Below are 13,393 nucleotides of genomic sequence, written 5' to 3' on the forward strand. Positions count from 1 at the left end.
CCCCATTTGTGGCTGTTTTGGGTGTTGTTTTGTGTTCCTTTTTTTGCCACTTGGGGGGGTTTTTTTTTTTTTATCCCCCCCCCCCCCCCCCCCCCCCGGAAATAATTCAGTCAGCTTTCTAGTTGCTCTAGTGCACCAAACCTGAGTCCTGAGCTCTGAAAAGAACTACTGACTGGGAGGGGAATATATTGGACATAGGCTGTGAATATAAAACAATCAGATTATTTTTTCCCCCCAGGTCTAATCCCTAAAGAAAGATTCATCTCTCAGCTGGATAGTATAGTACCTCTCAGTTCTGCTGGTATTTCAGCATCTCTGAACACTTTATAAGCTTTGTAAATCTGCCCCATTTGGTAGCTCACTGCAGTATATGCTGTTCTGGGAAATTCCTGGAGTATAGACTCAACTAGGTTAACACTCAAATAGTTTTACCAAGACAAGCCAGGGTTCCCCCGGGGACTCAGTATAGGGTTCTTCCTCAGGCTTATCTTCAGAAATGTCAAACGAGTCAGCACTGTCCCATCCCAAATACCATTTATACTCTGCTCAGAAGCATGTATATATATACATAAATATATATGTATATGTAGTTCCTCATACCCTCATCATTTCTGGGTCCTTCTCATTACTGCTCTTCCTGATAACACATCTGTGTTGTGACATACACTGTGGAGTTAAAATTCAGATGTGAAAAAACACATCTGACCATATCATCTCTTCTTGTATAGTCAACCTGATATCCCTCACTCTACTGTTCTCTAAGGGGGCCTATGCCTAGAACAATTGCAATCAGAACATTTCACTTGTCCAATATGCCTTACTGCCTCAGCTGTCTCTCCAGAACATTTATAAAACCAGTTTCTTCTTCTACTAAGGAGCCAGTGTGCATTTGTATATGGGACTGAAAGGCACTGACTTTTCTGACATCTAGTCAATGATTTTACATGGAAACAGAGCTTGTGATGACAGGTGCCACAGAAAGAAATAGTTCAACCTAAATGTAGTTTTCAGTGAGTTGAAACTGATGCAACTTTCTAAACTCTTAAACAAATTAAAACTACAACGAAGAATCAAAAGGAAGGGAGATGTAGGTTTCTTTGATTAAGAACAAAATACCCTCGAGCAACAAAATGTTGTGAAGTAGTCATCAGCAGAACAGAATTATTCACACATGACAGACACTGTGAACTGTGCAGTAAAAGGTGCTTATTGTGCACAGGAGCATCCAATTACACAAGCACCATTGTTCCTGGCTTACTCCACTGTGCTGTCACCTGTGATTACAAGGAAATGAAGTTAAAGTGAATGTATAGGGAAATCCCAGACTGCTCTGACAAAGAAAGGGGGCACATAAAGTAGGGGCTTGTGTTGTAAAAAGTGGTTACCCATTATATTTTCTTTCCTTCACAAAGAAGTATAACTCCTAATACCATCTTCTGCTCTTAATGATCCTGAATTGTATCTTGACATTTAGAGTTAGCAGACAAAAAAGGGAAACCTCATACAATTACTGCACAGGTTAAACTTCTTAAAATCTCTCTGGTTTAGCAAACCAGCTTTCAAAATGGCTATGTGATCTTAAGTTTTCACTATATGAAATCCATTCCAATTCCTATGTTTGCTATAGTGAGTGATTTTTTTGCTTTTGAGGAGATAAACATGGATCTATTATCTCTTACTATTATTTCCTTTCATCCACCTGTTCAACTGCCATCCACACCTTCTATCTTCTATCACAGTATGCCTTCCCTCTGTTATACTGTTAAGTTTTCTGGTCTGTTTTCTCTGTTGATCTTAGAGGGTTTTCCGTCTAAGGGTAGCTGTTTCCATAAGAAAGAGCTGGGACCTATTTCCCAGACACACTTCTGCTGTTTTTTTCTCCGTTACATGTAACAATTCTGACAGAGGTCTCTAGGTGATATGGTCTTGCTACTTTCCAAATTATTTTTCTACTTCAAATCTGGACCATTCCTGACTAAAGAAAAATGCATCTCTTCACATATACTTCCCAACCTACATTATGTCTCTGTTAACATTCTTCTGCTCCTTTTCCTCCAGAAAAATCTTTGTGAAGATTTGTGCCTGGTGTCATCTTCTTATTCCCCAGTATACTTTCTCTTCCTGATGCCATATGGACCAACAGTAACTTTTAATGACCTATTGGTCCAATTCCAACTCCTTCCTCCTCTTCTGTCTCTCCTCCCGTCCCCCCAACTTTCAACCTGATACTTAATTTTTATGCTTGAATTTACAGACAAACTTTATAAATCAACCTGGTTTCACCCTAGAAATTACTTAGATTAAATCCATAAGTCATTGACCAAGGAGAAATTCAGCATTTAAACTAAAGTTTACTGTCAATCTGTGATGACATTTCATATATGTACTCCTACAGAAGTCTGTCATGGATTCAACTCTATAAAACTGCTTCATTAGCACTGTGCCTGTTTCAGTTATGCACACTAAATCTTAACTAATGCCAAACTAGAAAAGGGAAAAATATAAGTTTTTGGGCATTCAAAAAAACTTGAACAATTTGGGAAGGAGCCTGAAATAAGAAAAAATTTCATAACAAGTTGTTCAAAACTATAAGGTCTGGAAGATGAGAGTAAATGTAGCAGAGCAAAATGGGGAAATAAATGGGTAGGCAGTGCTACAGAAAATATCTGGGGTTATAGTGATTCACAGACTATGAAATATCACTTTCATAAAAAAAGAAAAAGGAAAATTTTATTATTTCATTCTGGGATATATTATCAGAAGTGTTGTATGTAAGACAAAGAATGCAATTATTCTGCTCTACTTGTTACTAGTAAGAGCTTCCTGCTTTCAGCACGGCATGTAAAGAAGCCTGGGAATAATGGAGAATAACCTGACAGCAAGAAAAATAAGATTCTTCAAAAAGCCACAATATTTAAAGAAGAAATTTAAGAACTGGAATGATGTAAAAGATAAATATGGAGGTTGAGAGATGGGCAGAAAAGTCTTCCAGTTTATCAATGGTTGTTAGAGTGAAGACAGTGATCAGTTGTTCTACATGTCCTCTGGAGGAGGGCAAGAAGTAATCGGCTTAATTTGCAACAAAGAGGATTTAATTTACACACTAGAAAAAAAAAAAAAAAAAAAAAAAACTTGCTATTTGGGTCAGTTAAGGTCTGAATCAGGCTATCTAGAGAGGTGGTAGGATTCCTTCAATACAAAGATTTGAGAACAATGTTGGCTGATAAGTCAGGGAAAGGAGATACCTACATTTCATATTTCAAGTGAGGTAGAAGAAATTTTGAACATCTCTTGCATCTTTGATGTAATTTTACCACTGCACTTACTCTACGTGCAATGATACTGGACTAGAGCATGCATCTGGCCTCACACTGCCAGTTTTTGATCATAGGCCTTTGGCAGGAATTTTTATGAGAATCTCGCTATTGTTTGTTAAATTGTATCGAGTGTATTCCAGTCATCTTTATTATAATAGGCTATTAACACACGTATTGACATGGATCATTAGCAGCAGTATTCAATGACAATGCTTCACCAAAAAACAAACCAAACAAAAACAAAAACAGAGAAGAGTATTTAAATTATTTCAGGGCAGAACCTGCTAGAGCAGTCAATGGCTTTGTAAGCAAGTTGCTACAGTATCTTTGATGCTGGATTTCTCCAATTTCCTAAATTCTTGTGGAAAATAATACTCACAGAGAACATATACATATATTTTGAAGTCACACATTTTCACACTTGTGAATTTCAAGCTAATGATTTTTTACCTATAAAACTCAGTTTTTTATGCGTTGTTATGGTTATGTCTTATTAACCGTGGAAGTCTTTGTTATTGCCACATGATATTGGGTGAATTCTTACTGAGCTGCTGTGACACAACCATCTTTTCAAATTGGTGGTAACTGTTAACTATGACAAGAGGCAACATTAGTCTCTTGATGTGTAATGTGGCTAGTGGGTTTTATTAGACTGAGTTTATGAGATTTTGATTTTGCAGAGGAATAGGGGATTTTGTAGATTTTTAAGGATAATAAATTTGCTGGATTTTTGTTTTTAAAAATATTATAAGTATCTAGGCATCCTGGAAAGTGCTTTGAGTAAACTTAATTTGCATAAACAGATGAATAATCTGCTTCCATTGAGCTGTGAAAATGACTGACAAATTTAATATTCATAATTTTGTACTTGCCCATTTGTGGGACTTCTATTGTATGACTGCCAGTAGCAAGCAGATTTTGAATTAACAACTGTAGGACTAATAGCTGCTTCAACAACTCATTTGAAACACCAGTCACATTAAAATAAGTCACTTCAGATGACTTATTTTAACAGGTAACCAGTGATACACACAGCAAGGTGAGAGAACTGTACATTCAACTAACACAGAATATTGCAATCAGAAGACAAAAGTTGGGTGGCAGTGGGCAAGACATAATGGCTGTCAAATGTTATTACAATACCATAGAGATGTGAAAAAAGATTGTCCAGAGGTAATTAGATAACTACTTATTGTAATACAATTCTGGAAGAAAAAAAAAAAAAAAAAAAAAAAAAGAGAGAGAGAGGGGAAAGGAAAAGAATTATTATTAAATAAAGCAATCTGAAAAGAAGATACATGATAAGTCAGCCGAGAAGAACAGGCTGGTCCAAACACAAGCCAACTCTGCTTCTGTAGTAATTAATGACTGGTGATCTCAGAAGCTTGTATATGGAACTCCATTACTTTAAGCTTCTAAGAAGAATAATCTATCCCATAAGGTGCACCCAAAGACCTGGTAGGAGCAACATAAACCAAACTGCTTTTTCCATACCATGATAACAAAAGAAAGATAATCTGTTTATAAAAAACTTTGGGGAGTGTCTGTGCGTTGTCCTGGGTCTAGATATGAAATTACTCCTTGTCAATTCTGGACTAGCCAGTCCCTTTATTACATCAGGGAATTACTTCTCTGTTTGAATCCACAACTTTTCAGCTTTTACCTATCATTTGAGATTATTCATTCAGATTAATAGCAGCAGCACCTCAAGAGTAGAAATTGGGTAATTTGGATGTGTGCCTTCTTACTCTTTTGCATAATAGGACTGAATTCCATAACTGTGTGATAGGATTAAAAGTACACCACGAAGTCTGCACAGGCCACAAAGAATCCACCTCAATAGTTTAAGGAAGAGCAGGGTGCTGTGATAGCCTTCAGGAGATGGAATTGTTTAGAGAATCCAAAGGTGCACTACTAGCCTGGTAACAGCAGAGGAAAGAGACAGAGGGCAAAAGTGTTCTGATAGTATCAGTACTCTTTCTTCAGCTTTATCTTTATGTGGTGTTTAACATAATTTAGATTTAAAGCCAAAGAAGGCATATTGCATTGTATTCCCAAGTTATATAGCAAGTCAGGGAGGTGGAACATATATAAATGAAGCATCCCTTTTTATACTGAGTCAGCAGTACACAGGTAGTGTAAACCACTTGTATTTACACCTTGCTTTTAACCTGTCTGTGATCTGTAGAAGAATACATCCCTAGAGTCTTTCCTAGTCCTTGAATTCCAGCATCTGTCACTTTAAATTAATTTGTCCCCTTGTCTGGAAGCTATTTTAGTGCAAATGCAAACACGTTCTGAGCAAGACTCCAAAGAGCAGAAGGCATGACGGGTACATTCCTACATATGTATTGTCTTCTTCCAGCAGGCTAGAAACCAGTGGCAAATATTTTCACTTTAATGTATTTCGTTAATCCATGGCCTGCTGCAGTGATTCTTTTCCCCACCATTTCCCAAATCATCCCCTGGGGACTACAGCATTGGTCACAGCAGCTTGAATATGTTTGAGGTTGCGGTGGACTCACAGTAGCCAAAAGGTCTTGGAGTCATATTGCCTGATTTCTGTTTTTCTCATCATTCTGTGAAAGTGTTGTACTTTCCTTCTTCCCCTTAGGGTGCAGATTACTGCAACGACTTCTTAAGCACTTTTCTGTGCTTATTTGTCCTATACTATGAGCTCATGACCCATAGCAGAGACTGAATTTAATTCTGTTAATAATTCTCTCGCTTTAGCCAGTATAAATTGCATTGCCATCATACCTTGCACCCCAGAATGATTACCTTTTATCAATTTCCATAGAAGCTCGTGCCACATAAAATCATATTGAACTCAGATGGGATCCAAATGGAAAAAAAAGTCTTAAAGAGGAGGGAAATGGGAAACACCACTTCTAGCAGGAAAACAAACAAACAAACAAACAAACAAACAGCGGACTTATGCATAACTAATCAACTTGTCCCCAGAAACTGGGTTGCCTAGAGAATAATAAACTCTTCTTTAAGAATAAAGAATAGCAAATAGGAGTCATCTTAGAGAGATTTCTTATGTTGTTTAAAACAAGATTCTAGGAACTTCCCTGGAGCAGACAGAGAAGAGGAACTTCTGGTGAACTGAGCTTTCAGGACCAAATATAGCTAATAGCTAAAGGGAAAGATTGCCTTGTCAAAATGAGAATGTTCACAGTGCATACTGTTACCTTTGAGCTAGTTGTCTGGGCTCTCTTTACAAAGAGACAAAAATAGGGCTTTCAAGGGTCACTTTAATCACCCTCAAATATAGTACAAATGACTAGACCTCCAGAAGAGTTTATTTCACTCCACTGAATATGAAAGGAGGCTCAAAACTTAGACTAGATGCAGATATCTATATTGCACGCTTCTCCAATTAAGTGAGAATTTCCACTGTATTTTCTAAGTCTTGCCCATGCATTCCTCAGTTTTCTTGTAACATGAAATACATAAATTCTAGGTATATTAAATTAAATATTTGATTATTTCACTTCTAGACTCCTTACTATGTTGCAGCTGAATACTCCTGTACTAATCAGAGAACTAGAGACCGCTGTGATGGGAGTTTTTAGAACACACATAAGGGTAGATTTAAACTCTAACCCCACATGCCTTGCCATAGAATTTATAGAATTCTATGACCTGTCTGATGTTGCATGGCTTGTCTGATGCTAACACCACACACAGCTGGTTTTGTTGTTTGTTTTTTCTGGTACTTACTAATAACCATCACCACATAGTCAAATGGGTTCTTTTAACAATATTCCTCTAAAATAGTTTTGAATGTGCTTTACCACATAGCGGCATGTAGTTCGGGCCAAGGGTCCTGTCCTTAATAATCTTAGTCCTTGAGGCGAAAAAAATCTTCAGACGAAGAGAAAGAATTCTTCAGAGGAAACTGGAATCAAAGGGGGAGGGGGGTGGGGGAGGAGAGATAATTTGTTCTTTATGACCCTTATGTTCCATGTTGTCTTTTATAAAATGTTTTGGTTCTTACCCATTGACTTCTGCACTGCAGGATGGCATGGGGGTACTACTTTCCAAGGCTGCTACATGTATTGTGGTCTGTGCTTTTTGTTTTGTGGATTTTTATTTTTTCATTTTTATGTTAGTTTTTCTTTAAACTCTCTTGAAGACGCTGCTGTTTCCCCACCACCACTTCTGTAGAGCAAAAGCAGTCTTTTCACAGCTCTCCAATATACATCTTTTTAGTGCTCAGTACTGATCACCTGTGAGTGGTCAACCCATTGCTGACTTAGTTCTAGGGGCTCTGTTTCAACATACACCCATGTTTTCAAAGCCTTCACTGCTATCCCCTGTTCAAATCATTTATATAACAAGAGATGCTAGATCAAGCTTGCATTTACCCAGGAAGTTCTTGCAACAAGCCTCACAGATAGGACTACAGCCTGCCACAGTTAGCATAAAGCCTGAGGCCTCTTCCTAGAAATGGCAAAACTACTTTTGCTAGGACATTGGCTAGGAAAATTGTTATATTTTTTTTTTCTTTTTTAAACTAGTCATGCAACATTAGTATGTTTATATTTGAATTCAAAACAAGTTGGTATCCTATTTATTGAGCTCCTACTTCCAAAAGTGCAACTGACCTCTGACAGGCCACCTTTTGAAAGCATCATCTTCTCTAGAAAGAGGTGCCTCATCTGCTCTATCAAAAAAACAAAAACAAAAACAAAAACAAACAAACAAACAAACAAACAAAAAAAAAAACACTACTTATTACACTAAAGAAGAATTAGTAGCCTTTTTCACAATTTACATTACTTCATCTTTCATACAGTTCTGTTTGAATTAAGCTTACAGCATTTTTCAGTGAGACTTGTATGTTTGCATTTTCATAAGCATAAAAACTTACTGTGTGATAAAAGGAATCATTACAGAAACGGAAAAAAACTACTCTGAAGTCTGAGCACAGTTAACTGTGAATATTGCAGGTTTCAGTAGCATAGTTTCACATCCATAATTCAGAGTAAAATTGTTTAGAACAATTTGCAACACTAGGGATTATGCAAACAAGCCTAAAAGTCGGCATGTCTGAAAATAGCAGATTTCTTTTAGAACAAGTACACAGGAAGAACTGAGACTTCTTACCTAATTCTGGTCAGAGAAAAGAACTCAAAACACACTATTCAGACTCTAGACCAATGTCTAGATATGTTAGGCCTCATATTACATAAGCCCTTCTGGAATTTCTCACGTGACAAAACTGATTTCTTGGATGAAATAACTTTTACATAACAAGGATCATAACCAACATCAAATATTACTTGATAGTTTGGCAATTCATTGAACTATTCTTTGCATAACTTTAGCCAGATAAGTAGTTGGCTACACGATCTGAAGAGATCCCCCCTCCCCCACCCCCCATCCTCCCCTTCTGAAGAGGTAAACAAAAAGGATTTATCCTTTAAAGGGAAGAATGGGCACCCTCGAGTGATAGCCCATCTTTTCTAAAAGCACTCAGTTGGATTGCCCTCCAGGAATATTGTTCTTTTTTGTTGACTGTAGAGAGAGCCTAGCCAAATGGCTTTGAATAAACATCAACAAAGAAGCTTTAAGTAATTAATTCACTTTTGGATGGCTACAACCCAAAACAAGAAATCCCAGCTTTCAAAGTGATACTTCTGCACTTATTTTTTAACCAAACAAATTACCAAATTGTTTTTAACTGTTTAACATGCATAACATATCTAGTCTCAAAAATGTGACCAGCTTTTCAAGCAACAATTGGTTTGAGGTCTGCACAGAAAAAAAAATCTCCTTTTTGAAAGAATTATTACCATAGAATCACAAAATGGCAGAGGTTGGAAGGGACCTCTGAAGATCATCTGGTCCAACCCCCCTGCCAAGCAGGATCACCTAGAGCACATTGCACAGGATGGCAGCCAGGCAGGTTTTGAATATCTCCAGAGAGGGAGACTCCACAACCTCTCTGGGCAACCTGTTCCTGGGTTCTGTCTCCCTCACAGTAAGGAAATACCCCTCATATTCAGCCAGAACCTCCTGTGCTTCAGTTTGTGCCCGTTGCCTCTCGCCTGTCACTGAGTACAACTGAAAAGAGACTGGCTCCATCCTCCTGACACCCTTCCCTCAAATATTTATATACATTGATGAGGTCTCTCCTTAGTTTTCCCTTTTCCAGCCTAAACAGGCCCAGTTCTTCCAGCCTGTCCTCATAAAACAGGTGCTCCAGTCCTCTGATCATCTTTGCAGCCTTCCTCTGGGCTCACTCCAGTAGTTCCATGCCCCTCTTGTGTTGGGGAGCCCAGAACTGGGCACAATACTCAAATACTCAAAGTGTGGCCTCACCAGGGCTTAAGAGAGGGGGAGGATCACCTCCCTTGACCTGCTGGCAACACTCTTCCAAATGTACCCCAGGATCCCGTTGGCCTTCTTGGCTACAAGGGCACATTGCTGACTCATGGTCAGCCCACTGTCCACCAGGACTCCCAGGTCCCTCTCTGCAGAGCTGCTCTCCATCCGGTCAGCCCCCAGCCTGTACTGGTGCTTGGGGTTATGCCTCGCAAGGTGCAAGATCCTGCACTTGCCTTTGTTGAACTTCATGAGGTTCCTCTCAGCCCAAGCCTCCAGCCTCTTGAGGCCCCTCTGAATGGCAGCACATCTCCCTGGGGTATCAGCCACTCCTCCCAGCTTTGTGTCATCAGCAAACTTGCTGAGGGTGCACTCCATTCGATCATCCAGGTCATTGATGACTTAAGTTGAACAACACTGGACCTGGTACTGACCCCTGGGGGACACTGGCCTCTAACTAGACTCTGCACCACTAAGCACAACCCTGTGAGCTCTGCCATCCATCCAGTTACGAATCCACTTCACTGCCCACTCACCTAGGCTGCACTTCCTGAGCTTGTCTATGAGACTGTTATGGGAGACAGTGTCAAAAGCCTTGCTGAAGTCAAGGTAGACCACATCCACCGCTGTCTCCTCATCTACCTAGCTAGTCATTTCATCATAGAAGGCTATCTGTAGGCTAAACATAGGTGATATGAAAAAGAAAGAAGTTATCTTTTAAGACCACTTCTTAGGTGTCCATTACTATGCCATCCTTTGTAAGTGCTGAAGCTCACACATTCATTCATGTTTAAAATAGATGCCTCTGAAAGTACTAAAATCATTGTGTCCCTTTTTATCGGCTCATCCCTCCAGCCTGTCAAGGTCCCTCTGAATGGCAGCAAAGCTCTCTGGGGTACTAGCCATTCCTCCCAGCTTTGTGTGAGCACCACAGATTATTTGAATGCTTTTAAATCCTTATAACTTAAGTTTCTACCATTTTCTTTTTCATTTCATAGCTTAATATGTCCTTCAGGCAAGGAATCGAGCTCACAACACTCTCTATCTTCTATAGGCTCAATCAAACTGGATGTTTCCAAGTTGAAACACTTTAACCGGCACCAATAAAAGCACCTTTTGCTCAGCTGTTTATAGGAACAGATAACCACCAACACTGGAAAAGACCTCCAAGATCACTTGGTTCAGCCTTCCCCTACCACCAATATCACCAACTATGTTCTTAAGTACCACATCCAGACTGTCCTTAAACACCCCCAGGGATGGTGATTCCATCATCTACCTGGGTAACCCATTCTAATGCCTGACTACTCTTTCTGAGAAGAAATTTCTCCTAATTTCCAACCTGAACTTCCCCTGGCACAACTTGAGGTCACTCCCTGTTGTCCTAGATATCTTCAAGAAGAGGTTGACCCCCCCCCAGCTCCCCACAACTTCCTTTCAGGTAGTTGCCTTTAGTGTTCTTTTCCCAGCCTACATACTTTTTGATTTCATGTGTGTTTTCTGCAGTATTTCTACTAGACTTAATGACAATAGACAAAATTAAAAAAATCATTTTATTCAAAACTGATGTTCCTTAAGCTTTAGTGAAAATTCTTCTTCTTTTAAGATAATATGCAGATGCAAACATCTCTTGTGTTGCACTCTATAGGTGTCATTCACCCAAAAAGCAAGAGTGAAGGCAGAGATGCACCTTCAACTCACTCATTTCCTCACAGCATGAAAAGCACAGAATCTTTAGGACAAAGAGAACAAAGTAAGCCCTGTGAGTGGCTGATATACACTAGAGACTGATTTGGTCTGAACCCTTCCTGAAGTCACACGCTTCTCTGACATCACCAGTCTAGAATGATACCTAGAGAGTTGAATATGGTGTGATAACTCTTTATTCCTTCCCTCTCTTTTTTTTTTTTCAAAAGTAAAAATAATAAAACTAACCACTTATAGATAGCAATTTTAGAGCCTAAACACTTGTGAGCACTTGTCTTTTGTAAGAGGAACAAACAAATCAGTGTGATGTGTTTGTTTACCAGAAACAGGGAAGGAAAGGAAGGCAAATATTTAAGCATCTTCCTAATATTTAACAGTATAACAACCCCAACAGTTAATATTCAATTAGGAGTTTATCCTGATAGCACAGCAAATGACAATATAGACTTACATGCATACAGATTTACTCCCAAGGATTTACAGCTGACAGCCCACAAACTCTAAAGAAAATATATATTACTGGACAAAAGTGAATTTAAAAAACAAAAAATGCAAGTAGAACAGAAAAAAATGAGTACTCCCCAAAACTAAACAAACATCCTACTTCTCTCGAACGACTTTTCCACCTATAAATGAATGCTTCCATTGTCACTCATTAGTCTAATAGTGTTGTTTGGAGCAGGCTTTGTTCAGGTGGTGATGGTGCAGCTCTGATTGCCCTTTAGGCTTTGTGCTGCCCATCATTGTTTAAAGTCTATTAGACGTTTAAATGACCTTTGACTCTTATTGTTATGTACTGAGCAGTGTGATCCCAAGTAGTTTTAGATTAAAGCTATAAAGTGAGAGGAGGAAAAGGAAAGCCAATTAACCTATCAGTGTCCCACCCCAAATTCAACACAACAGACCTGTCAGGTCACTTTTGGTGTAGAGTTGAAAGCACTGTCCCAGAGCCTGGGGGCTGGGGGTGGAGGTTGCAGGGCTGAAAGTGAAAACCAGGCTACAGTGATGTAAAGGAAAGGCTTCCGAATTGCAAATATCGTGAAGTTCCAGTTACAGAAGTGAAAGTACTGTCAGCAAGCTATCCTTGTCTATTTTGGAGGATGTCAGTGTTTGAACTTCAACTTCCAACGAACAGAATTACAACTAAATATTTTGTAGAGCTATTAGGTTCTTAAGATTTGTAACTTTCAAATTTCTAAGTAGTTTGTTTGTTTGTTTGTTTGTTTGTTTGTTTTGTGGCCAAATTACTCTCTCACATTTTTTAAAAAGCATTTTTTCTACTTCTTTGTTCTTGGGGTTTGACATGCCTGAAATAGGGCTTCTTTCCTAGCCTTAAATATATTAACCTGTGCAATAAAAGAAGCTAATCTGCCCTTCAAATGACAAATTCATTCAAAAAATAATGTATTATCTTCTTAAAAATGGCAAGAGTGAATTAGATAAAACAAGAAAGGATCAAATTCTGAAGTCTCAAAAATACAGAAACTGTGTTAGTAAGAAATAAGATTTATGACCTAGATCTAAACAATAAGCCCAACATTTGTTACCAATGGTATTCAATTTCCAGATCAGCTGCTCTGAACAATAACAACAAAACAAAATCATTAAATGTGTTTAAAACTGGGGTTTTGTTGTTCAGGATGGGATCTCCCACACAATGCACACTGGCAGTGTATATTCAGGGGAACTACTGGGTATTTTCCAAAAGCCTTTAACTTCTTAAGCAGGAGGCTACCTACAATTGCCAGTTATGGGGCATTTCTCTAGCAGCAGCATACCTGTGCAGCTGCACTTGCATTCATTTCTATGTAAGATCTAGAGTGAGCACTGCCCACAGTGATAGCGTACAAAGAGCAGACACTTTGTTATTAACATTGCTTGGGTCAAAAAGAAATAGTGCCTGTTAATGCTTTGAGTCTATGCCATAGTGCCTTTTCTTAGCTACTTTCACAATGAGTCATGATGATCTTCCCTAAGTAGAAAAAAAGAGTGATACAATCACAGTGACCTTTCTGGACATATTTCAGGAA

The sequence above is a fragment of the Oxyura jamaicensis genome, chromosome 13 (genome assembly GCF_011077185.1).
Source record: "Oxyura jamaicensis isolate SHBP4307 breed ruddy duck chromosome 13, BPBGC_Ojam_1.0, whole genome shotgun sequence".
NCBI classification, from domain to species: Eukaryota; Metazoa; Chordata; class Aves; order Anseriformes; family Anatidae; genus Oxyura; species Oxyura jamaicensis.